Genomic DNA, 23,798 nt, shown 5'->3' with positions numbered 1-23,798 from the left:
TGTTTTCCTAGCTTGGCGTTGTTGGGGAACCCTTCTGAGGGACCTTTGGAAGGTGAGGCCCTCCACCAGGATCCCAGGCTCGTGCCGGTGGGTAATCAGCACCTGCCATGAATGCGTGAACACGTGATTACCTGAGCTGGGGAGAGCAGTCAGTGCTAGGAGATCCTCTGCATGGCTTACTTCGCTGATTCATTGTGTGACCTTGGGTGTGCCCTGTAGCCTGTCTGGCTAAATCTCTTTGCTCTGGATACCTGAGAAAGCCGTTGCCAAAGAATTATTACATCTTTGTCCTCATAGATGTTTAGGGAGGATGGAGGAAGAACTCCGTTACCAGATCTGGTCTCTGGCCCCTGTTCCTTAGGTCCATTGTTTCTTCAAACACACAGCCTTTCCATGAGAGAGGAACTACTTTCAGCTCCCAGACCCGTGTCTGCGTGCAGGCACAAGTATAAGCCCAGAGAGACACACAAAAACAATGCATCAGGAGTCAACAGGCTTGGGATGCCTGGGTGGCTCAGTCTGTTACGTGTCTGCCTTCAGCTCAGGTGGTGATCCCAGGGTGCTGGGATTGAGTCCCGTGTCAGGCTCCTTGCTGAGAAAGGAGCCTGATTCTCCCTCTGCCGGCCACTACCGTTGCTTGTGCTTGCGCGCTCTCCCTCTCCCTGAAAAATAAATAAATAAATAAAATCTTTAAAAAGAAAAAAAGAAAAGTAGCCTGGAGCTACTTCTTTGTTGTCATTTCCATCTCTGCAAAAATACTGCCTCTAGCCAGTCCCAAGAAATGAAAGTAATTCACTAATATATGCCACATCTGTTCAATTTTCTTATTCCTCAAGTACCTATTTATTCTTTTGCCATCCCAAGCAATTAAACATGTCTATATCAACATTTGCCTTTCTTGCGCTCCTTTAAAAATTTAATACTCCCCTTTTAAGCCCTGTGAACCTCTCAGTCTTGCAACACAGACCAGGAAATAGCCTGGTTCATAGACTGTAGAAGGCTGGGAACAAATCTGTCCGCTGAACCATCTGCTGTTTCTTAGCGGTAGAAAAAGAGGATTTACAGGTTTGGGGGCAGATTATTTTTAGGGTCTTCCAGGCTACTAATATTCTATCCCTGTTTGCATAATTCCTCACTGGGGTTGAGACTCCCAGAAGTCACTGTGACCTCCACAGAGAGTCAGTGTCCCTGAGATGCACTCTCTTTGGGAAATAATTCTAAAAATATGGAGTCTGGAGTCTCAGATCTGCTCCAACCATACTCAGTCCTGTCTCTACGCTGCTCTCTGCAGTGGTGGGTCTTCCTGTTTCTGACAGAGGGAAGCAACTCACCTCACCCTGTCTGCAAGAAAGGCAGTCTACATTAGAGAGGGATGTGGAGGAAAAGGAATAAAACAAAAGTGGAGCCAATTTGCATTCAGATGTTTGCATTAAATATTAATAGGGCTCGAGGGTGAGGGTAGTTTCTCTTTTATTCACACTCAGGTTGCCATGGCTGTCTGGGGTTTGCAGGGCTGGTTCTGGAAGGAGGGGGGAGGGCAGCTGGAAGGGAGGAAAAGGGCAGCCACACCCATGTATGCGGATCAGGGTTCAGGCCCCCATCCTGTGCCCTCACGCTGTGGCCCATACCGCCAAGAGCAAGTCCAAGGGACAAAAGACATGGAAGTTTCCAGCAACAACCAGAGAACATCTGGAGGCCAGTCTTTAACCAATGAAACCCCCTCGTGCTTTAAAAGCAATGATCCGGGCTTAGGGTCAGCAGAAGAGTAGCCGGGGAGGGACAGGAAAGCCAAGAGCAGACGGCCAGGAGAGCCGCAGTGCAGAGTGTCCCGTGAACCCCCGGGAGGCAGGGCCCCGAGGCTGTGGTTTCCACAGCCCCAGCGCTTTCTCGAACAAATTCATGAAGTCAGCGCAGGAGGGTAGGGGCAGGAAGGACGGGCGGCCCCTCTCTAGCCTCCAGCTCTTGAAGGGAGGTCCGGGGTTGGGCTGTTGGCAATCCTAGAGGAAGCTGTCGCTTTGAGAAAATGATGGCTCTGTGCCCATGGTGGGCTTCATCAGTGGTCAAAGTCCTTTCCAGAAGAAGCCCTTGTAGCCAAGTGTCCTGTCAGGAGAGGTTTTCGTGCCTTCTTTTGCTTGTCGTTTTTTTTTTTTTTTTTTTGAGAATGAGGGCCTCCCAGTTCCTCCAAACTCACACCAGCTGAGTGACTGTTTACTTAGCCTTCCTGCAAGGCTGGCTCTTGTCACCCACGTCTGGGCCTGTCCCTGTGTTATCCTTCAAGAGGGGAGCTTGGAAATTTCCATCATTCCCGTCTCATCTGAGTCTACCCTGCAGCGGCCAGACTGCCCCGGGGTGCTGTGGAGTCACCGCAGATAGTCGTCAGGCCCGGCCGCTCGCTGGCATCCCTGGGCACCTTTGAAAAGGTCAGATGCCTCGATAACCCATGGCCCATTTAAAGCAGAATCTTTAGGGCTGGAACCCAGGCTCAGGAGTTTTTAGAACTTCCCAGGGTGATTCCAATGGGAGCCAAGTTTGAGAGTTGCTGGCGTGGGGTTATGAGCACAGCCAATGGCCTGGACTTGACTGCTTGGTCTGCTGCTGCCGGAACCAGCCTGGGGCAAGTTCTGGACTGCTCTCAGCCTCAGTCTCCTCATCTGTATAGTGGGAATAATAACCGTAGCAACAGTAGCACGGGGTACTGGTGTGAGGATTCAGTGAGGTTATATGCACGGATGGTTTAGACAGCGGCTGCACAGAGCTGGCGTTTTATAAGTTTGTTTTATAAGTTTATAAGTCCCCACTGCTGGGGACCACATTTCGTGCAGAGTGGGCAGGACGGTGCGGGAACCTGAGAAGAGATAAAGAATTGGAGTTATTTCTCCTGAGAAGGAGGAGACTTTGTTGGAATACGATGGCTGTCTTCAGATTCCTATCAGATGGAAAAGGAATGTGGTTTGTTTTCCCTGACTGTGAAGGGGAGAGCACGGATTCAGGAAGGGAATGTTTCCAACAGAGCCATCTAGCAGCAAGACCGTATCATGGGGAGTGAGTTCCTGGACTCTGGAGGTATTCAAGCAGCAGTGGGACAGTTTGTGGTGGAAATGTTAGAAAAGGAATCACGATGGAACTAAATGACCCTCAGGGCCTCCTTGAACGTGCTGGGCATGTCCTGAGCGTTACCAAATGCTAGCTCTTATCAGGCGTTCTCTCTCGCAGCCGGCGAGGACGTGCAGGGTTGGTGTGGACATCCTAGGGGAGTCTGAAGCTGTGTTGAAGAGAGGACCAAGGGGAAGCCAGGTGGGGTCAAACCTGTTTTCAAGTTAAGGAGGTGAAGCTGGGGTTGTAGTTGATGAAGAAGCCAGCCACGGGGGTGGGAGGGTCTGGGTCTGGGATGTCAGCCGTGAATACGGCTGGTCAGCCTCTATGCCCTTTGGGTCGAGCTCCGGACTCCAGAGAGATGGCGAGGTTGGCTTTGTTTAAGGCAGAGTGTCAGATGAGTGGGTGCCTTCTCATTCTGAACCTCAGCTTTGAATCCACCCCCGCCCCCCCTGCCGTGGCCCCCACGGTACTGTTCCTTGGCACTGCACCCCCTTTTCCTGCCCGTCACCTCCTTCCGCACTGTGTGGATTCCTACGGTACCTCATCTGTTTTGAGAGATGCCTGCGAAGCCTCTTTTACAAGCCGTACCTTTTTCGGGGTGATGTGGGAAACAGCACTCGTTGTGACACTACTTCACTAGAAATCAAGCTGAGCTTCCCTTTTCCTAAGGTGACTCCACTTTCGCCCTTTTGAACGTGTCCAGCAGGCGTTCAGCCATCCCCTTGCTGGGCACTTGGCAGATGGCCTCGGCACCTGTCTCCCGGTCCTCCTCCTGCTCCCTCCCTGCCGAGCGTGTGGGCATCCCTCGGTCGTCCTTCTCCCTCACCTCCTGGAGGCTGCATCTCTCTCCACAGTGCTCAACCACACCCTGGACCTCCTCACCCCTCAGGAGGCGCGACCTTTGGAGTCTGCATCTCTGAAATGCTCTCTGTCTCCCCCACCCGTGTGCTCCGTGGTCCCACTCCCTCCCTCCTGTTGAACCTCTTCTTGGCCAGTGCTGGGGTCCCTGGAACCCTCCCCATTTTGGGGCATCTTGGACCCACTCTGGTGGCATCTATTCCCTTCTTCCCTGTTGCCTTTGGATTCCTTGGTGGCCCAGGAAACATTCCGGCCGAGTTCTCAAACGTTTCCCATTCCCTTCCCCACCTCTCCTTCCAGCGTGTCTTCTCATCTCCTCCTGATCCCAGACTGATCCCAGTTCTGTGGAGGAGATTCCAAGCTCTCCAGGTCATTGGACCCACGGCCCGCTGCTGCCGTCGGACTCTGTGCCCTCGGCCATCTTCCTTGAGCTCCATTTTTAGCTCCCTATCAGATTGCCGCGACAGCTGCTCCGAATCTTTTCCACTCGGCTCCAGCCCTGCCTGACCCTGCCCGCCTCGCTTCCCCGGGACCGACCTCGTCCCCAGGACTGGCTGAGAAATCCAGCCCTGCGTGCTGCCAGGACCTCATTATTCCCTTTTGCCTTTTAGCAGAGATCCTGTCTCCCTCTCTTCCCCCTTCCCCCAGGCTCTGGGGAAGAACCGGTTTTTATTCTTTCCAAGGCTAACCCTTCCACCTGTCCTCTCACTGTGTCATCTCTTTTCTTTGCCATCTTGCTCCACGATCACATCTGCTAACTTGAACCCCATTTCCGCTCAGCCCTGAGTCTTGAGACTCATCCTAATTTCTTCCGCCGTAAGGAAGGAGCAGTCACAAAGCCCTGAGCCCGTCCTCCGCCTGCTTGCCTCCCTCCTTTATCAGTTCCTTCCCTCCCTCAAGTGGGTTTCCTCCCCTGGTTTCCAGAAACCAGCCACGCGGAGCTCATGTCCCCGAAATATGCCCGCTGTCTCCCTCCTCCCTGGAAGGTGGCCTCTTGAGGTACAAAAATCACTGACAGTGGAGTCAGCCACTCGGGGGTTTAAATCTTGGCTTTGCCCCATATTGTTATATAATCTTGACCCTTACTTGGCTCGTTATTAATCTTCCCAAGGAAAAGAAAATGGAAGAACCTAATTCCCTGGCTAGCTATGAGTAATAAATGCTTCTACTATAAAGTGTCCAACATGGTTGGAGCAAAATAAAAAAATACTCCCCTCTGGGGCACCTGGGTGGCTCAGTCGTTAAGCATCTGTCTTCAGCTCAGGTCATGAGCCCCGGGATCCCGGGATCGAGCCCTGCATCGGGCTCCCTGCTTGGCGGGAAACCTGCTTCTCCCACTCCCACTCCCCCTGCTTGTGTTCCCTCTCTCACTGTGTCTCTCTCCGTGTGTCAAATAAATAAGTAAAATCTTAAAAAAAAAAAAAAAAAAAAAAAAACTTCTCTTGAGGCACCTGGGTGGCTCAGTGGGTTAAGCCTCTGCCTTCGGCTCAGGTCATGATCTCAGGGTCCTGGGATCGAGCTCCACATCGGGCTCTCTGCTCAGCAGGGAGCCTGCTTCCCGCTCTCTCTCTGCCTGCCTCTCTTCTTACTTGTGATCTCTGTCTGTCAAATAAATAAATAAAATCTTAAAAAAAAAAAAAAACTTCTCTCCATCCATTGCTTTAGCTAATTCCTTCGCGTGCAGTCCCTTCGGTTTCTTGCACCTGCCTGTGGAATGTCCATCCATGCTTCAAGCCCAGTGGTGTCCTCCCTCTCTACCTGTTGGGCCCACATCCCTCTGCTTTGTTTGCTCTCGGAGCCTTGTTCCTCTGTTATAGTGGGAGCCCCAGTCTACCCTGTGTCAGGGTGTACTGGGATCATTTGTACCTTCTTGTCTGTCCTCTCATGAAATCAAGAGCCTCTGGGGGCAAGGATATTGAATTTACCCTTGGATCCCTCTGGAGTCCTTAACAGAGCACGTTACACATAAGAGCTACTCAGTGAATGTTAAGCTTATAGGAAATTTATGGGCATTTGGGTGGCTCAGTTGGTTAAGTGACCGCTTCTTCATTTCAGCTCAGGTCATGATCTCAGGGTGATGAGATTGAGCCCCATGTAGGGCTTCACACTCAGTGAGGAGACTGCTTCTCTCTCTCTCTAAAATACATAAATCTTTAAAAAAAAAAAAAAAAGTAAAAGGAATTTAAAAGAAATGCTTGATGCTAGGTTTATCTTTACTCCCTACCCCCTAAATACAAACTGATCTCTTTTTCACCTATGAATATACTCTCTAACCTTATAGAATTTACCACAAGACAGGGATTTACAACCCAAAGACCTGAATACCGAAGACCATCAACAGGCCCAGCCAGATTTTCTGTGGTCCTTATGCTGGCTTGTGGACATTGTTTGTCTTCAGGTTACTGAGGTCCTCTTCTGGCAAACAATGAAGACGTTCTCTGCTTGGTGAAATCCATCAGGTTTCTTCTGTGGAAGAGGAAATGGACAGACTAGCAGGTATCTAAGATTCTTTCTGCTTGACCCGTGACAACTCAATGATGGCACGTGGTGAGTGTACCGTAAGTAAGACACTCATTTATAAAGGTGACCAAGGATGAATCTCATGTTGGTCCTGTAAGAAAGGGCTGTTTTCTGCAGGTGCATTAGTTAATTTATTTCCTCATGCAAGATAGATTCACTGAGCATAGACTGCGTGTGCCCAGTTTGCTGCAAATATGATCTTAACTCAAGACTGGTCTCAACAGAACTCCTGTCTGGCATGCTCTTCTTAGAAAGGGAAGATGCGTGGAAGTAGGCTGTGGGCCGGGCCGGGCCAGGTGGCTGCCTAGGCTTAGTGGCTCTCAGAGAGGACAGTCCAAGGGGACATCCTTCACAGCAGCAGCACCTGCCCCTCCTGGCAGGACCCTCCATGCAGTTACTCGGAGCATGAGTCTCTGGGCTTGTCACATTATCCACAGGCAGCCTGAAATGCCTCCTGGTATACACACCAGCTCCCCTCAATTTATCTTTCAATCTGGAGGATTTACGAAGATTTATACCATTAAGAGCAAGATCTCAGTAACATGCCATATGGGAAAAACATGTTTCGCTCCTGCCCGTATATGAGTTGGTGTGTAAGCTCTTCTGGGCAGGGACCCATTTTATGTGTCATGTTCTTTCTTGTAAAGTTTCGTTCCTTCTTTGGACTGATGTTTCAGGAATGGGGGTCTATAACTTCATTGGGGATCAGCATTTAGGCATAAACACCCATTCTTGGCTATTGGTGAATCACCTACATTTTACTGTAGGATGCATGGGTCTGAATCCTATCTTACACACCCAAAGAGAACAAAATAAAACAGGGAAGAGAATGCCAGTATTACTTAGAGTCAAGCCCTCTTCTTGGGTAAGGAGTGGTAGGATGGAAATGGGCTCATCTTCCCCATGGCCCAGAGGCCACGGCTTCAAACTCTTCAGGGGTGCTGGGGGTTAAAGCACAGAACAGAAGAAGAAGTTGGGTTGTCCATGCCATATGGTCCCTGTACCTGGCCTCGTATCAGACACGTACGCCTTGTTGGTTCCTGAAGTTCCTGAAGAATCCAGACTGGCCCCCAAGGTCGGGAACATCACAGTAGGACCTTGTGGGGACTGTGGATGGAAGGTGATATGGAGAATCGCTCCCAATTCTTCTTTGATGATTTACAGGGAGTATTCTTTTCTCGTTTCTTCTCTCCTGCCGGCTGTCCTGCTCACTCGAGGACCACCTGTCAGATGCCTATGTGAGGAGACACAGATTCACTGCTCGGGTCTCTTACAAAACAGAGAGGAGGGGAAGGCTGAGAACAGGAAGGTCTGCAGTTGGGATGGTTTCTCTGTGTTGTCGGGAGAGGGGAGGGCAGAGGGCGGGGGACAGAGAGAGAGAGGAGGAGGTAGGTTCCTTGATTGTCCTTGCATTGTACGCTTTCAAAGGCAGAGTTTTCCGGTTCCTGGAGAGGCAGATGCCAAAGGAAAGGATCTTGAGGCCCGCCATCTTGTAATTCTGTTACTTTGCCCCCCTCAGCTCCCCGCCATGTAGATCTTCTCTATATTCACAGCACATTTGGCTTGAAAAGTCAGCTGAAGCATATTGTCTGTTTCAAGCCTCCATAATACTAGCTGTCCTTTGGGCAGGGTTGACAGCTTCTCATTCACTGGATCCTTAGAACACTGGTTCATAGAAGGCAGGGTCAGCAGTCGTCAGTCCGGTTTATAGCTGAGGAGTTTAGCTCAGATCTGTTTTCATGATAGACTCCTACAGAGTGCCCCAAGTGTCAACAATATTTTACTTCCTTCATTAAATGAGATCTGTCATTTAGTGGGGGGAGAGTCGGTAGGCATCTTATACGTCAGTACGCCAGCAGGGAGTTTCCAACATCCAGCTTGACAGAACAGTGATGAGCTCAGTGTTGCATGAATGCAGTCCAGGGGCAGAGAAGGTGGGGGGTACTGAAGAGAGGGTGAACCTCACCCTTGCTGGAGGGGTCACCCCACACCATGGCCAGTCTACGGCATTTCTCTTTTCTCTCTCTCTCATAAGATTTTATTTATTTATCTGACACAGAGAGAAAGAGAGAACAAGAGGAGGCGAAGTGGCAGAAGAGGGAGAGGGAGAAGCAGGCTCCTTGCCGAGCAGGGAGCTGGATGCGGGGCTCGAACCCACGACCCTGGAATCATGACCAGAGCTGAAGGCAGACTCTTAAACACTGAGCCACCCAGATGCCCCAGCCTAAGGCATTTGTTTTGTTCTTTAGAAAGCAGCTGACCCAGGACAAGAAACATTCTCACATCTCTGCCAAGCCCACCTATTTAATCTGGTGAGGAGACACAGGGGTGCTAGTCAGCAAATGAGTGTGAATGCACTTTATTGTGGGGATCTTCCTTGGCTCCACCCGGAAGACCAAAAAGAATGCAGAGGGAACAGGACCCCGTATCACACCTGCAAGATCTCCGACCAGCCAAAAAAAACTAACTAATGACCAATGGACCACACAGGCAGCCATTATCAAAAATTATCAAACGAACAGAATGGCTTGATTTGGCCAGTTGGCAAGAGTCAGGGACTGAAAAAGAGAAAAAGCACATGAGGCAGGAGAAATAAATCATCTGATATTACCTTTCTGTCTTTGACCATCTTATTAGGTGTAATTTGGATGTTGCCAATGTACACTCATGAATATTTCCACGTGCTCACATGAAGTTTGAACTCATTAATGTTATGGTCATCGTCATTTCCAGTTTAGGTTACATTTCTTTCTTTTTAAAAATTTTTAAATATTTTTATTTATTTATTTGACAGAGAGATAGAAAGAGAGCGCAAGTAGGCAGAGAGGCAGGAAGAGGGAGAAGCAGGCTCCCTGCAGAGCAGGCAACCTGTTGCAGGGCTCGATCCCAGGACCCGGGAATCATGATATGAGCCGAAGGCAGCCACCCAACCAACTGAGCCACCCAGGCACCTCTACATTTCCTTCTTAATGTAATAAGAATTTTTGGATAGGTATGAAGATAATCATAGTCACAAATGTACTACTTAAGGACAGAAAAGAGACGTTTCCTGTTATCGCTCTCATAAACTAGAAATGCAACTCACAGTTGTTCTGCCTGTCCACGAACACATCAGAGACTAAAATCAGCCATGGACCGCTTACTGAGGAAATCCAGGATGGCCCATAGCGGGCAAGTGGATAGTCCGGGCTTACTAACCTTGGCCCCAGGTTGATCCCACGCATCTTCACTGGGATAGATAGATGCTCATTCCAGATTTAGATCTGCGTTTTCAGGAACTGAAGCAAACACTATCACGGTTGTAGAGCAGGAGGTTTTACAATTTGCATCTGCTTCTTATGTATCATTTTGAGAATCAAGGAATCCATATTCTTATAAGTGTGGTATGGTGATGTGCTCTGTGATGATTGATATGCAATGGACTTAGGCATTTACCACCACAAAGCCATGGACTGATTGAACTGGAATCAGCAATCGAAATACACTGCTTACCGAATTGTAGAGGAGAGGGGGCGATAAGGGACTGAGGGTTCAGCTTGGATGATAGAATGAAGGGGGTTTAACACTTTAAGCAAGTACTAATTGAAATTAAATAAAAGTATTAGTGGGTCATACCATGGGATGCAGAATCTTTTAACATCTTAGACAATTTCGAGTCGAATATTGGCACACTGCTAACTGATCTTAAGATCTGACTCAACACTCTGTGTCCAAGTCAAATGCTTTAGGGTAGTGTATAAATAACTCTTGAAGTTGAAATTTGTTCACGATTCCAAAATTTAGCCAGTGAGAGGAGAATGGCTATCCTCCACATTTCAATAAAATCGATTATTGTGGGAGAGTGTAGCCAGAGTTGCCCCAGTAGGGGGAAATCAGAGAAGGTATTCTTGGATGCTAGCATACATACATTTTAAACAAAATGTTTATTAATCAGCATCCTTTTAATCAGAAATGTGGGTTAGTTGGAATGTTTACATATACTGTGTTTTAGAAGACAAGGCAAAGAATGCCCAAACTTTTTTTTTTTTTTTAATTTTTTTGCAAACAAGAGGAACTGAATAGCATCTACCATTTGCTGACTCTCCATTATGCTTCTAGGTGTTTTGCAATAGCCACATGGTAGATATTCTTATCCATTTTGCAGATGAGATGCTAAGGTTAAGAAGCTGAGTAACTTTTCTTGGGGAGTCATAGAGCTAGTAACAACCAAGACTGATTCCAAAGTCTCTGTTTCTTTTTTATCAACTCTGCCTTGGATAACTCTTTCATAGAGTTCATCCAGAGTCCAAAAGCATTTTAACTGAATCGTCTATGGTTTTTACAGGTGTACCTATGTGTCTATACCCACACACCCACACGCACACGTGCGCATCTACTATGTCTATGCATTATATATCTATGTGTGTGACATAATAACATGGAGTGCTAAGGGTTCCTTGACACTGCCTACTTGTTGGGGTCATTCCCTTGAAGGAGTCTTCAAATTCCTAGGTCCTGAAAATGAATTGTATCTGAAATATTATCTAGGGAACTGACTCACGCTGACCAAACTGATTGATATAACAGGTATTGCTTTGGCAATTAAATGTGAACAAAAGTGATATAATTCACCAAATTTCCTTCCTAGCATGGTGGCGTTCATGGAAGCATGGGTTGAGGGAGAGCCTCCATCAGTCCGCCGGCTTCCTGGGCTGATCTTGCGGAGCTGACCTGGGCTGGACAGTGTGGGGAGAGGGAAATACACTTGCTCTTGAATCAACAGAGTTGATGGGGTTGGTTGTTAGGTATATATACTTGCCTATCCTGACTGATACAATAAATTGGCCACTCCTTCTTAAATAGCAGTGGGTAGAATCTAGTCCATGCATGTGAATGAGAGGGTTGCTTGAGGTCAAACAGGGTTTTTAATAAAACCTTCGTTAAAATCTCAATGACCTGGGGCACCTGGGTGGCTCAGTGGGTTAAGCCTCTGCCCTCGGCTCAGGTAATGATCTCAGGGTTCTGGGATCGAGCCCTGCATTGGGCTCTTTGCTCAGCAGGACGCCTGCTTCCTCCTCTCTCTGCCTGCCTGTCTGCCTACTTGTGATCTCTATCTGTCAAATAAATAAATAAAATCTTAAAAAAAAAAATCTCAATGACCTGTGAGCCAGCCAATCAAAATCCAATTAATTTGCATACTTCCCACCCTCTTCAGTGTGCTGGTTCCAGCCACATTCTTGTCTGGGTAATTGCAACTGTCAATTGTACTTTCTCCTTTTGTCACCCAGCCTCCTTCCCTGATCCAATCCTGGGGTGTACCTGTTACTTTTTTTTTTTTTTTTACTGTTTTCCAAACTGATATTTCAGTTAACAATATATTGGAACTATCTCTCCATGAAATTAATTATTTCCCACTGAAGGAACATGGCTTGAAAATCAGGGCCAGTCATTTGCCCAAGGCCTTTCCTCCCAGTGGGCTGATCTTGGTGTGCTAAAGAGAAGGGCAGGTGGTGACTTGACACACAGAGAATTAGAACAAAAGGAACAAAGTCTCTGCAAGGAATATTTCCACCAGCAGCGGTGCCCTAATTGTCAGGTGTCCTGACCCCTAGCCTAGTCCTCCGTACATATAGTACATCGAATGCTTGCTTAACCAGGAAAGGACATCTGGTTAACTGAGATTTCGTGGTACACTCTGTTTTGCAACAAAGCTATAGCTGCATTCCTAAGAATCCTCAGATCCTCAAAAATGAAATTAAGAGAGAGCTGTTTTGATGGTTAAAAAAAAAAAAAAAAAGCAAGCAAGGAGCTGTCTTACTCACCATACCTAAATTATTTTTCCCGCAGGATTTTCAATAATAAAGGCATTTCAAAGATATCTCTTGTTACTGAAAATTAAAACTCCAAACTACTTAACCAAAACTGACAAAGCAATCGTAAATATCACAGAAGAAAGCCCAGATGGCATATAAGGTTGAAAAGAAAATCTACAGATTTACAAACCGGGACAAGGAATCTTAACACAGCTCATGGTTACCAATGCGTGGGCGATGGGCCACTCAAACCAAGTTTGCCTGGGACCAACCCACCCCCTGCTTCTTCTCCTCGAGTCGTGCCAATGCCCGGTGGTGGTCATGTGAAGCCAAGCACAATAGGTGTAATACAAACCATGTTCCCAGAATTCTTGCTCTATTTCTTACTCACACTGATGAGAAAATGTGCTATAACAGCTCTCCGGTACATTTAGTCACCACCGTTTCTGTGAATCAACCGAGAAACAAAACAAGAAAGCTAACAAAGACGGCATGTTTTACCCCTTCTCATGTGGCCCGCGAGCCTTTATTTCACATAGTGGTCCCTCAAAGAACGGGCCACGGCGAAGTGGCTGCGGTGGGTGTCACCGGGTAACATGAGTTGTGGCTCTTGGAGCTGGGCATATTGTCCAAAGGGGAAAAGCACTTGCCATTTGTTAGGACTGGATGCCTGCCAGAGTGTGTCCTTTTTCACTGGGAAGTATTCCTAAAAGGATGCATTCAAGTCCACAAACTGCATGATATCTGATGTTTTATCTGAAAGTAGATGAGGGCTGGGGGAAGGGCGGGAGCAGGGAAGGCAGAGAGAGAGAGAGAGAGAGCGCGAGCGCGCGCGCAAGAGAGAAGGAGCAGAAACAAATGAAATCAATTGGAACAGCCTTCGTTCCTATCCCAAGCTGTCGCACTCGATGTAAAATTCCAGAAAAGCTGTAGGAGCTTCTTACCTTTAGGAACAACAGAATAAGGTAGCATCAGAAAACCACCCAGAGAAAGAAGGGGATCTCTTCCTCAGGAGAGACTGTTGTACAAACAGTCCCGAAATGGGCAGGAGAGAGTTTATTTTTTGACCCAAGCTGAGAGGAGAAATTTGGCCCCCTCCGGCAGGTCTCACCACTTTCGAGGGTCCTCGTGTCCTGAGGAGTTCTGAGAAAACTCCAGTCTTCTGGAGGCTCTGGGGCTTATCAGTTGCCATGGAAACCATTAATCTCATGCTGAAGTTCTAAGTGATTTGAGAGGAAGAATGTTCACTCAAACCCGTTTTACCCCCCACCCCTCTACCTCCGTAGGACTAGCCGAGCGCCCCCCGCTGCTGCCCCCCAGGCCAGGGGTGCCGGGAACATCTAGATTGTCCACAAATTAATGCAAGCAGCCTGGTCTGCAGTCAGGGAACTTTCGCTGGCCAAGGACCCAAGCAGGTCTGAGACAAGTTTTTGTAAACGCTGGCACGGACCGGCTCACCTGTTGTGTGATTAAGTCATGAGGTTGCTGCTTGTTCTCTTTGGGACCCGGCCAGGCAGCATTTGTTCAAGTGAAAAATAAGGCTCTGTGTGTGCGGTGTGACTGTGGCAACAGAGACAAATGGGCAAACAGATTCCGGTGGAGGAAAAGAATGAAAAAGTGGGCGGCAGGGACAATCCGGCAGCTGTGTTGAAAGGTGTCTTAGTCAGGACGGCTCGGTGGCAAGAAACAAAAACCTACTCAGCTTGAGTACAGAGGGACTTGTTTGATGGGACGGGAACCCAACTCAAGGAAGTGGGAGCTGACATCACGGCAGCTGGGGAATGGGCCCCAGCTGCTCACATTCCCCACTCTCCCATCACAGGGGTCTGGTGGCCGGTTGGGTTGCCGTGGTGCCTAGGGGGGCTCCGGCTCTACCCAGTCTTATGACTCAGGGACCGAGGGCTCTCTAACAGATGTGTCTCTTTTAGGAATCGCTAAGGCAGGTATCTGATGGGTCCAATGGCTGGTGGGTGGGGTCAGAAGGCGACTTCCTCTGACCAGGTTGGGGGTAAGTTCTCTGAGAGAGAGGGAAGATTGGGGGTAGAATGGTAGGTGGAGGAAATGATACACCTTGGCAGAAGGAAAGCTTGGCACGGGCATTGACAGATCGTAATGGCTCAGAATGGAGCCCGGTCATAAACAAGAGAAGAGCTAGAGCGTCTTTCAGGCTGAATACTGTACCGGTGGGAGCGATACAGGAAGGGGGGACATGGAGGACTGGTGGTGGAATCCGGAGACAACAGGGGGGCAGTGCAGCTGGAGGGGGTAAAGTGATGCTAGATATATAAAGAAGTTGAGTGATTGAAGGTCCTGGTGAGAGCAAAGACCAGGAGTTTGGAGGCTCACAAGAACAAAGATGGCCTCCAGGGAGAGCTGGGGAGGGAGTGGGAGTCCACACAGAATGGAGTGAGGTCTGGAATGTGGCCACCCTGGGTACAATGTACAAACACCTTGATAAGTGTCATAGCCACGGATAATGTTACGGGCTGACTTGTGTCCCCCCGGATTCATATGTTGAAGTCCTAAGTCCTCAGACCTCAACATGTGAGTGCATTTGGAGATAGGGTCTTTAAAGAGTTAATTAAGGTTAAATGAGGTCATAAGGATGGGCCCAAATCTGGCAGGACTGGTGTCCTTCTAAGAAGAGGGGATTAGGACACAGACAGACACGGGGGAAGACCACATGAGGACCCAGGGAGAAGGCGGCATCTGCAAGCCAGGGAGAGACGCCTCGGGAGAAACCAGCCCTGCTGACGCCTTGATCTTGGACTTCCAGCCTCCAGAGCTGTGAGCAAATAAATGTCTGTCCATGAAGCTCCAGAGCCTGCCGTGCTTAGTTACCACTGCCCTCACTGACGAACACAGATGGGATGGGGAGAGGATCATTTTTCTAGAGGCAGCCCTGGGATTCACCGAGAAAGCCAAACACACCCACCTGAGCCAATGGAACTTAGGGAGTGAGAAAAGCCCAGCAGAGGGGGTGTCTTTCCCAGGGAGAGCAAAGTGTTCAAGGAAAGAGGTGAGAGAGGAGAGGTCTGCATTACAGAGAGATGGCCCGCAGTGCAGGGGATTTAGGTGATGGAGGCAGCTGGGGGGAGGCAAAGGGACAAAGGAGCCGGTGAGGTGGGCAGGAACGGGGTGGTTGGTTGGGTTGGGCTCAGGCAGCAGGAGGAGGAGAATACACGCCTCCTCTCACGTACACGATGCAGATATGAGATGTCAAAGGAGCATGGGGTGAAGGTGGGATGGAGCCATGTCAGAGGCAGAAAGAATTGACAGGGGCTGGGCAGGATCTTGTAATTGATGGAGGAAGTGGAGTTAGAAGACATGCACGCCTGTGCTCGTGCACGGACACATACACACACACACGCACGCATGCACATAGACACACACACACATATACACACATACAATACACACATAAGCATACACATACAAATACACCTACACATATACATACACATACACATACACACACCCCTTGTTTCTTTAGAGGAATACTCAGGGTTCAGGGATTCTGGAACAAGAGGATTCCCAGACCTAGTGTCATAGTGACCCCTTACTGGGGAGCCCAGAGCATGTCCGGTCTGAATGAGAAGTTCTGGAATTCTTTGGGGGTGCTTGGATGGGACTGGACCCTTATGGCCTCTTATGGTCAGACTCTGTGCCCCCAGCTGCCTTGGAATAAAACCAGTTTCTGACTTGTTTTACTGTTTTTGCTAAATTAGTAAAGCACAGACTCTCTCCTGCTTTGACTTGTACTGAGGCTTCGCTTTCGGAGGACTGATCTTGCTCAGTGGTTTGCTTCGGCAGAGGAAGGATTGTGGGAGCTTTGTGTAAAATCTTCCAGAAGTGCAGTTGGAGGTCTGTGTAACTGATTTGTGTAAGATTTGGGAAGGCGGTGAGCAGTCTGGAGTGGTGGCTGGTTTAAAAAAAAAAAAAAATGAGGGTGAGGGGCGCCTGGGTAGCTCAGTGGGTTAAGCCTCTGCCTTCAGCTCAGGTTACGGTCTTAGGGTCCAGGGATCGAGCCCCGCATCGGGCTCTCTGCTCAGCGGGGAGCCTGCTTCCCTTCCTCTCTCTCTGCCTGCCTCTCTGCCTACTTGTGATCTCTCTCTGTCAAATAAATAAATAAAATCTTTTAAAAAAATGAGGGTGAGTGTGTAGGTATCTTGGGGATGTGTCCAGCATGAACCAGGGCTGTGCCCTGAGGTTGGGGTACTTTGAGTGATGTCATCACGTAAGTAATGCCAATTCAAAACAGATAGCAGCGTATTAATAGCTTAACATAAGTAGATATGGCCAATAGCACTTGAATGCAGGCTCTGTAGGAGGAAGAGCCATTTTCTGCTGTATTTTTCAGTGCTGGGATAACAGCGCCTAATGCATATTGGCGTTCAGTGAATGTCTGCAGGATGAATGAGTCAATCACAGAGTTGACATGCATGGAGTTCAAAACCTTAGGTGCTCCCACCCTGTCTCGTCCCTCCCACTGTCTAGTTTCTTTTGTGCAACAACAAGAACTGGAACATCAGCAAACGCAACCAAAACAGGACAAAGAACCGCTGCAGAAAAATCACGTAAGAGGGACAGAAAGGCTAGAGTCTGTTCAGCATCACTCAAAATCGAAAAAATACGATAAACATGATAATCATATGCCGCTTTCAAATGAGCATGCGTGTTATTTTGAAATTAGCAAAGATTAAAAGGGGATACTACTGAATGCTGGCGTGAGGGCCGCGAGACTTTCTTTTTCAGGTGGGAGCGGGAAGGGTGTAACTTTTATAAAAAGTTGATGTATATCAACAATTATAAATGGTGAAAATATTCAAGAATTGTAAAAATAATCATATGTGAGTTGATGCGCTTCTGATTAGAATTGTATGGATAACTCCTGGGTCAAGTTTAATTCATTATACTGGGTTCCCTCATTCCAGGAGGGCATTTGCTAGGAAATGACAAGGTGGTTTGTTTTTTGAGGAGAAAATACTGGTATGAGAAAGAGTGAGATAGTAAGAAGTAGAAATGAGAATCTAGAAAATGCTCCTGACCACATAGCAAGAATTGTGGGGTTTTGTTTTGTTTTGTTGTAGAACAAAACAGCCAAAGGGCCCCAGGAGACCAATCATCAATTAAGTGCTACTATACACAGAACTAAGACCAAATTATTCCCTACCATGTTTTATAATATTTTACCAGGTTGTTTTTATATGACTGAGGCTTATGCCATGAGCTTGTTCAACTTTAAAAGCACTCTAGTAAGAATTTAGCTAACCCTTAAAATCAATACATTAATAATTTATATTCAGTATATCCTAGGGCTTCAGTTACATTGTAATCTTTTGACTAAGGTCCTTGAATAGTCCTTGGCTTTTGGATGAGTGCCTAGGGACATGGCACTTGCATGATTGCATTTGTTATTTTAACACTCCAACCTATATTTTACCGTACAGCAGTTTCAAAAAACAATAGAGTACATCGTGAATACAGTGATAGGGGAATCTTTCTCAATTCAGAAATAGGGCTCAATGAAAAATGCAACACCCGATTATCTTGATAGCTATGACTGGTGTGTGTATCTAAGACCTGTGGAATTCATTTGTTTTCAGATTTTATTTGATGGGCAAGTAGGAATGCTTGGAGTTCAGTCGTTGTTAAGAAACCCCCGAGTTGCGAATGTCACACACCTGTCAGCCATGAAAGACCCTTTCTTTCCGGAGCTGCAGCGATGTTAACTTTGCCTTATTTCCCTCCTAGCCTGGCTTCTCTTTCCAGCGTGCTCTCTAGTGATTAGTCATTTCAGCAGGACTTCCCCATCAACATCTGTTCCGAAAGCCAGTCCTGAGTGAGCGAATGTGGGGCAGTGCTTTGAAATGCACAGAGGGTTATTACGCAGATGGCAGTGGGGAGGTCTTGGCTCCCCCACGTAGGAGACAAATGCAGTGGGTGATACCTCCACCCACGCCCTCTGCACATGTTCCTCCCCAAGCCTGTGCTGGCTCGGTTTTCAGAAGCTTCCAGGGTGAGCCTTCCCAGGGAGCTCACCTCCCTCTTCTGCAAGACAATGTGACACATGGGTCAATATGGCATAATCCCTGTTCTCAAGGAGGTCGCCATCTGGGACACATGTCACTTACTGCCTTGCTCTGTTCCTTTACCCCATGCAGACTGGCTTCTCTGGCCTCCGGATGTCCTTCCGCAAGCCCTAGCAGTTGAAGCATGGTGGCCTCCTTTTGGTCTTGGTCCTGTTGGACTCGTGGGAAGGGGGGTCAAAATATTCATCCCATCCTTATTCTCCTTCCTTCAGGGACCAGGCATCCTTCTTAAACCCAAGTATGTGCCTTACATTCCTTGGCTGCAGGGCTTTCCATTGCTCTCTGGGGCTTATGGGGTCTATTATCAATTTTATTTTTAGCATGGCATCCCTTCTTGCTGCTGGCTTTACTCTAATTCCACTCATGCTTGCTGTTCTTGAAATGTTAACATTTTAGGCTCAGGTCCTTACCCAACTGATATACTCAGTCCATAAGGTCCTACTTCCCCAATGCCCACCCTCTTCCCCCTCCCCCCACCACTGCCATGGACTTCACTCATTCTTCAAGGTCCAGTTAAGAACTCATACTGTGCTCGATTCTCTGGCCCCCGTGCAAAGCCAAGTGTTTGTGCCTGACTGTCATTTATTGCAACCATGGTTTCCCACTGATAATGCTGATGGTTGCTGCCATGGTTGCTCATCTTTTTCACTAAACTGTGGGCCTAACTAATTCATTCACTCTACTCTCTCTTTGTGCCTGGCATTTATAGATGTCTAATAAAACTATTTTTAACTTTTTATTAAATATAAATGGATCCCTTAATTCCTCCACTTCCTCCAATTGACTCCAAGCTTCCTGGGGCAGCCTTTCTATTTTTCCTCTTTGTTTACTCCATTGAGCTCAGCTTGGTACCTGCCATATAGTAAATACTCAATAAATGTTGAAAATGGTAAAAATCAATCAATCAATCAATCTATCTATCTATCTATCTATGAAAGCCTGAATAACACAACAGACAAAATCTGCCTGGCAACATTCCAAGTTGAAGGGGGATAAGGGACAAAGATGGTAATGTTGTCCATTTTTTGGATGATCAACCTGGATGACAGACGGTGTATTGTAGGTACCTCTCTGACTTTCTAATTGTACTAATTGTTTTGCTTCTGTAGACACTTCTGAAAGTCTCACCTAAGGTACCTTTAAAGAATTGAGTAGACTTCATAGCCCTGAGGAAGTCTCAGGGTCTTGGGAAAGCCAAGGGCTCTTGCAGGCTGAGCACATCCGTTATGCAAATGAACTCTGGTTCACTCCTCTCAAGGAGCCTCCGCCAGGAGCTCAGGGCTCTCTCTGGCCATACCGCTCTTCGTTCCCGTTTTTCTGGAGATCCAACTGGACTCCCATTGGGGCACTAGGTCCTTATGTGACCGACATTTAATCTCCATTAAAAAGCATTGGTTCGTACTTTTGAGTTTTCTTCTTTTCTTTTTCTTTTCTGGAACCAGTTCATTCACTCCACAGCATTTAGCCATCTCTGCTGCTGTGTGTCAGGGATTCAGCTAGGTGCTGGTGTACAGTGATGGGAAAGTAATCATAGTCCCCGGTCTCGGGGGCTCCCGGACCAGCAGGGCAGCCCGACAGACACTCATGCATTTGTTCAGACCTCACCACCACGCACGTGCCGCATGTGCACAGACTGCAAAGGAGGGGGCTGGGCTGGCGCTATGACGTGGCCCCTAAGGCCCTTTGTCCGGACTGGATGACTCAGGGGAGCCAGGCCGGAGAGACGCTGAGGGAAGTAAGGAGGAGCCGGGTGGAGGAAATGCTTCAGAGAAGAGGAAACGTGCACGATGCCCTTTTCGCATCCCACGTGGCACGATGAAACGTAGGGCTCAGGTAGCTTTCTCTTCCAGTATTCTCAGCTCTGCCGGACTTCTTCTGTCCCCCTTCTCTGAAGAATTTAACCCTGTCTCTACTTTCTATACATGCACACAAGCACAGAAATGTGCATGTGAACACACACACACACACGCACGCACGCACACACACAGCACTATGCTCTCTATCTGGTCCAGCTTCCAGAATGTCTGATTCACGGAGGGTGTGGGCTCACTTGCCTTTCTGATCTCAGTTGCTGCTTTCGGGGCAATGGCCCCACCGCCTCTAGCTAGTGAAGTTTTATTCCTATTGAGACAGTAGAAACCGGATCAACAGAGGCAAGCAAAACATGGGGCTTCCGGGAGTCGGGAGGAAGGGAGAAAATGACACTGTTCTGCCACGGTTGGTGTGTCGCCAAGGGTTTTGCTAGCGATTACCTGGAAAAAACAAAATCTGCCCTGCCTGCTGGTTGCAGTATATTTAAAAACTGGTCCCATTGGTTTAAAAAGTGAAAAACGATCATAAAAGTTAAAATGGCAAATGTTGATTTCCTTCTTTTCCCGATTTCACAACTCAGGCAGGAGAGGAGTTAAATTGTAGTAGTGCAAGCAAGTAGCAGAGCAAAAGTCACTGTGCTGTTTCTTGGAACTATTTCGGCTGAAGCAGTTATCATTTCTCAAGCCCTCTGAAAGCGTGCCAGGAGCTGTCTGCATGAGCAGCGACAGGCTGAGCGGACGGCACGGGGTGTTCTAGGCTTTGGGCGCAATGCTGAGCAGCGCTTATAGTTCTTTCTTTAATTGGCCTCTTATTTGCTTTTATTTTAAGCAGTGCCTTTTGGTGGAAAGTGCACTGAACGAGGAGTCAGAATATCTGGGGTCTAGTCTTTACTAGGTCCTCGCCGATGATTGCTTTCTTTGGGAAGCATTGGATTCTTTGCCCATGAGAGGAGAAACAACTCAAGCAGAGCCTTTTTAAAAAAATTAACATATAATGTATTATTTGTTTCAGGGGGTACAGGTCCATGATTCATCAGTCTTAACACAATTACGTAGCGCTCACTATAGCAACACCCTCCCCCATGTCCATCACCCAACCACCCCATCCCTCCCACCACCCTCCCCACCAGCAACCCTCAGTTTGTTTCTTTAGATTAAGAGTCTCTTATAATTTGTCTCCCTCCCAGGTCCCATCTTGTTTCCCTTTTGCCTTCCTTCCCCTATGATTCTCTGTCTTGTTTCTCAAATTTCTCATATCAGAGAGCTCATATAATTGTCTTTCTCTGATTGACTTATTTTGCTTAGCATACTACCCTCTAGTTCCATCCATGTCATAGCAAATGTCAAAAATTTCATTTTTGATGGCTGCATAATATTCCACCCCCATACATACACACACACCACATCCTTATCCATTCATCCGTCGATGGACATCAGGGCTCTTTTCACAGTTTGGCTATTGTGGACATTGCTGCTATAAACATTGGGGTGCACATGCCCCTTCAGATCTCTACATTTGTATCTGGGGTAAATACCCACTAGTGCCATTGCTGGGTCACAGGATAGCTCTATTTTGAACTGCTTGGGGAAACTCTGAGCTGTTTTCCAGAGTGGCTGCACTGGCTTGCATTCCCACCAATAGTGCAGGAGGGTTCCCCTTTCTCTGCATCCTTGATAGCATCTGTCGTTTCCTGACTTGTTGATTTTAGCCATTCCAAACAGAACCTTTTAAAGGTTCTTCCAATCTCCAAGTGCTTTTGTTCTAGGTTAGGGGTTGGCAAACAATAGCCCCCTGCCTGTGTGTGTTCTGTACATAAACCAAGGGTGATTTTTACATTTTTTTAAATTAAAGATTATTTATTTATTTATTTGACAGAGATCACAAGGAGGCAGAGAGACAGGCAGAGAGAGAGAAGAAGGGAAGCAGGATCCCTGTCCAGCAGCAAGCCCAATGCAGGGCTTGATCCCAGGACCCTGGGATCATGACCTGAGCTGAAGGCAGAGGCTTTAACCCACTGAGCCACCCAGGTTCCCCTTTACATTTTTAATGGTTGAACGAAATCAAAAGAAAAATAATATTTTGTGATCTCTGAAAGTAGTCTGACTTCTCATTTGGCATCCACGAGTGAAGTCTTAATGGAGCATGGATATATTCATCAGTGTGTTGTCTGAGACTGCTTTTGTATTTAATGTAGAGTGAGTGGTTGCCATAGAGACCATGTGACCCGCAATGCCTAAAATGTTTATGGTCTGGCTGCTTATGGAAAAAGTTCGCTGATACCTGTTGACCACAGGACAATATATATGCTTACTTTTGCATTTGTAAAAACAATAAGACCTCGGTGAGTTACTGTAAGAAGTAAAAAAGGATGTATATTGAGAAAGGATGTTATGTACGTAAATACTCAGCTCCTAGGGGATGCTGGAAGGAGAAGGAAGAAACACTTGCTAATAGTTTGTACAAAAACAAGTTGTATTTTTTATTTAGCTGCATTGAAAATGTATAGGATTGGAGATGTGTGAAATTATGTGTACATCTGGAAGGGAAAAATAATATGAACTTACTTGCTGGGTTGGTATGGTTCTATTTTTAAAAAATTTTATTTATTTATTTGATAGAGAGAGAGAGCAATCACAAGCAGGAGGCGTGGGGGAGGGAGAAGCAGGCTCCCACTGAGCAGGGAGCCTGATGCAGGGGTCCATCCCAGGACCCTGGGATCATGATTTGAGCTGAAGGCAGATGCTTAACTGACTGAGCCACCCTAGCGCCCTGGGTTGGTATGATTCTGGATGAGGTTGTGTGTATGTGTGCTGCAATTCTTTAAACTACTGCTATAACTCCATTTTAAAATAAATAAGGGGGAACCTGGGTGGCTCAGTCAGTTAAGCTTTGGACTCTTGACTATGACTCAGGACGTGATCTCAGGGTCCTGAGATCGAGCCCCGTGTTGAGCTCTGCACTCAGTGCAGAGTCTGTTTGAGATTCTCTCTGCCCCTCCCCACTGCACTTTCTCCTTCTGTCTCAAATAAATTTTAAAAATCTTAAAAAAATAAAATAAATAAGAAAAAGGGGAAAGGACCCACTCCCCTTTATTTCAAAACTAATGTAATGTCCTCCGCCCCCAAAGTGAACATTGAACTTTAATGGGTGAGATCTGGTTGTCTGAATATTCCATACCAAGCTGTCTGCAGGCAACACTGTCCCAAACCATTGAATGATATAAAGCGTCAAGTAATGGAAACAATATGTAATTTAAGAAGAATAACAGCACCATGATTTATGGGTCTTGTTACATAATATTATAACATTCCTTCACCTGTTAAATAGTTCATCTTTACTTAAGTGTTTAGCAAGAAAAACAATATTCTGCTTGTTTAATATTTAACTTATTCAGAAAGCTGGGAGAAAAATAATGAGTGTTTTAAATGGGATTGGGTCAATTTCAGGCTTGGTAAAAGACAGGAAGATCAAAGTCTATCCTGAGAGGTTCAGAGCTTCAGTGTGCCTAAGAATGGCAAAAGAAAGAGTATTCTACAGAGAGCAGAACCTGGATTTCACATCCTACTTTCTACCCTCAGTGTCAAGGGAGCTTCCAGATCCATTCAGTTTGTGTCTTTGGTATGTAAGT

At 47.1% G+C, this 23,798-nt stretch overlaps 2 long non-coding RNA genes across 5 annotated transcripts in view; one reads left to right on the top strand and one right to left on the bottom strand.

The window, feature by feature from the left end:
• The window catches only part of LOC309865443, a 54,779-nt gene that overhangs the window by 12,521 nt on the left and 18,460 nt on the right, over window positions 1-23,798 (top strand). Inside the window, exons 3-5 of one of the 3 annotated variants that reach the window (XR_014312101.1) lie at window positions 6,353-6,450; window positions 11,102-11,258; window positions 12,301-13,036. The exons of 1 other annotated variant lie outside the window; for it this stretch is intronic. This is a non-coding gene — a long non-coding RNA (uncharacterized lncRNA). Of the gene's footprint in view, window positions 1-6,352; window positions 6,451-11,101; window positions 11,259-12,300; window positions 13,037-23,798 lie in introns of those variants that run through there. One more of the 3 variants, XR_014312100.1, reaches the window with a different exon arrangement.
• Window positions 5,941-14,513, bottom strand: LOC309865442. Of its 2 annotated transcripts, none has more exons than XR_014312097.1 (3): window positions 13,378-14,513; window positions 11,086-11,189; window positions 5,941-7,708 (listed from the first exon to the last, which is right to left on the bottom strand). It is a non-coding gene; the product is annotated as an uncharacterized lncRNA (long non-coding RNA). The 2 variants fall into 2 exon arrangements; XR_014312098.1 differs by lacking the exon at window positions 13,378-14,513 and adding an exon at window positions 13,211-13,357.

Source organism: Mustela nivalis, assembly GCF_964662115.1.
Source record: "Mustela nivalis genome assembly, chromosome: 5".
Lineage (NCBI taxonomy): Eukaryota > Metazoa > Chordata > Mammalia > Carnivora > Mustelidae > Mustela > Mustela nivalis.
This window is presented reverse-complemented; position numbering and strand designations above follow the sequence as displayed.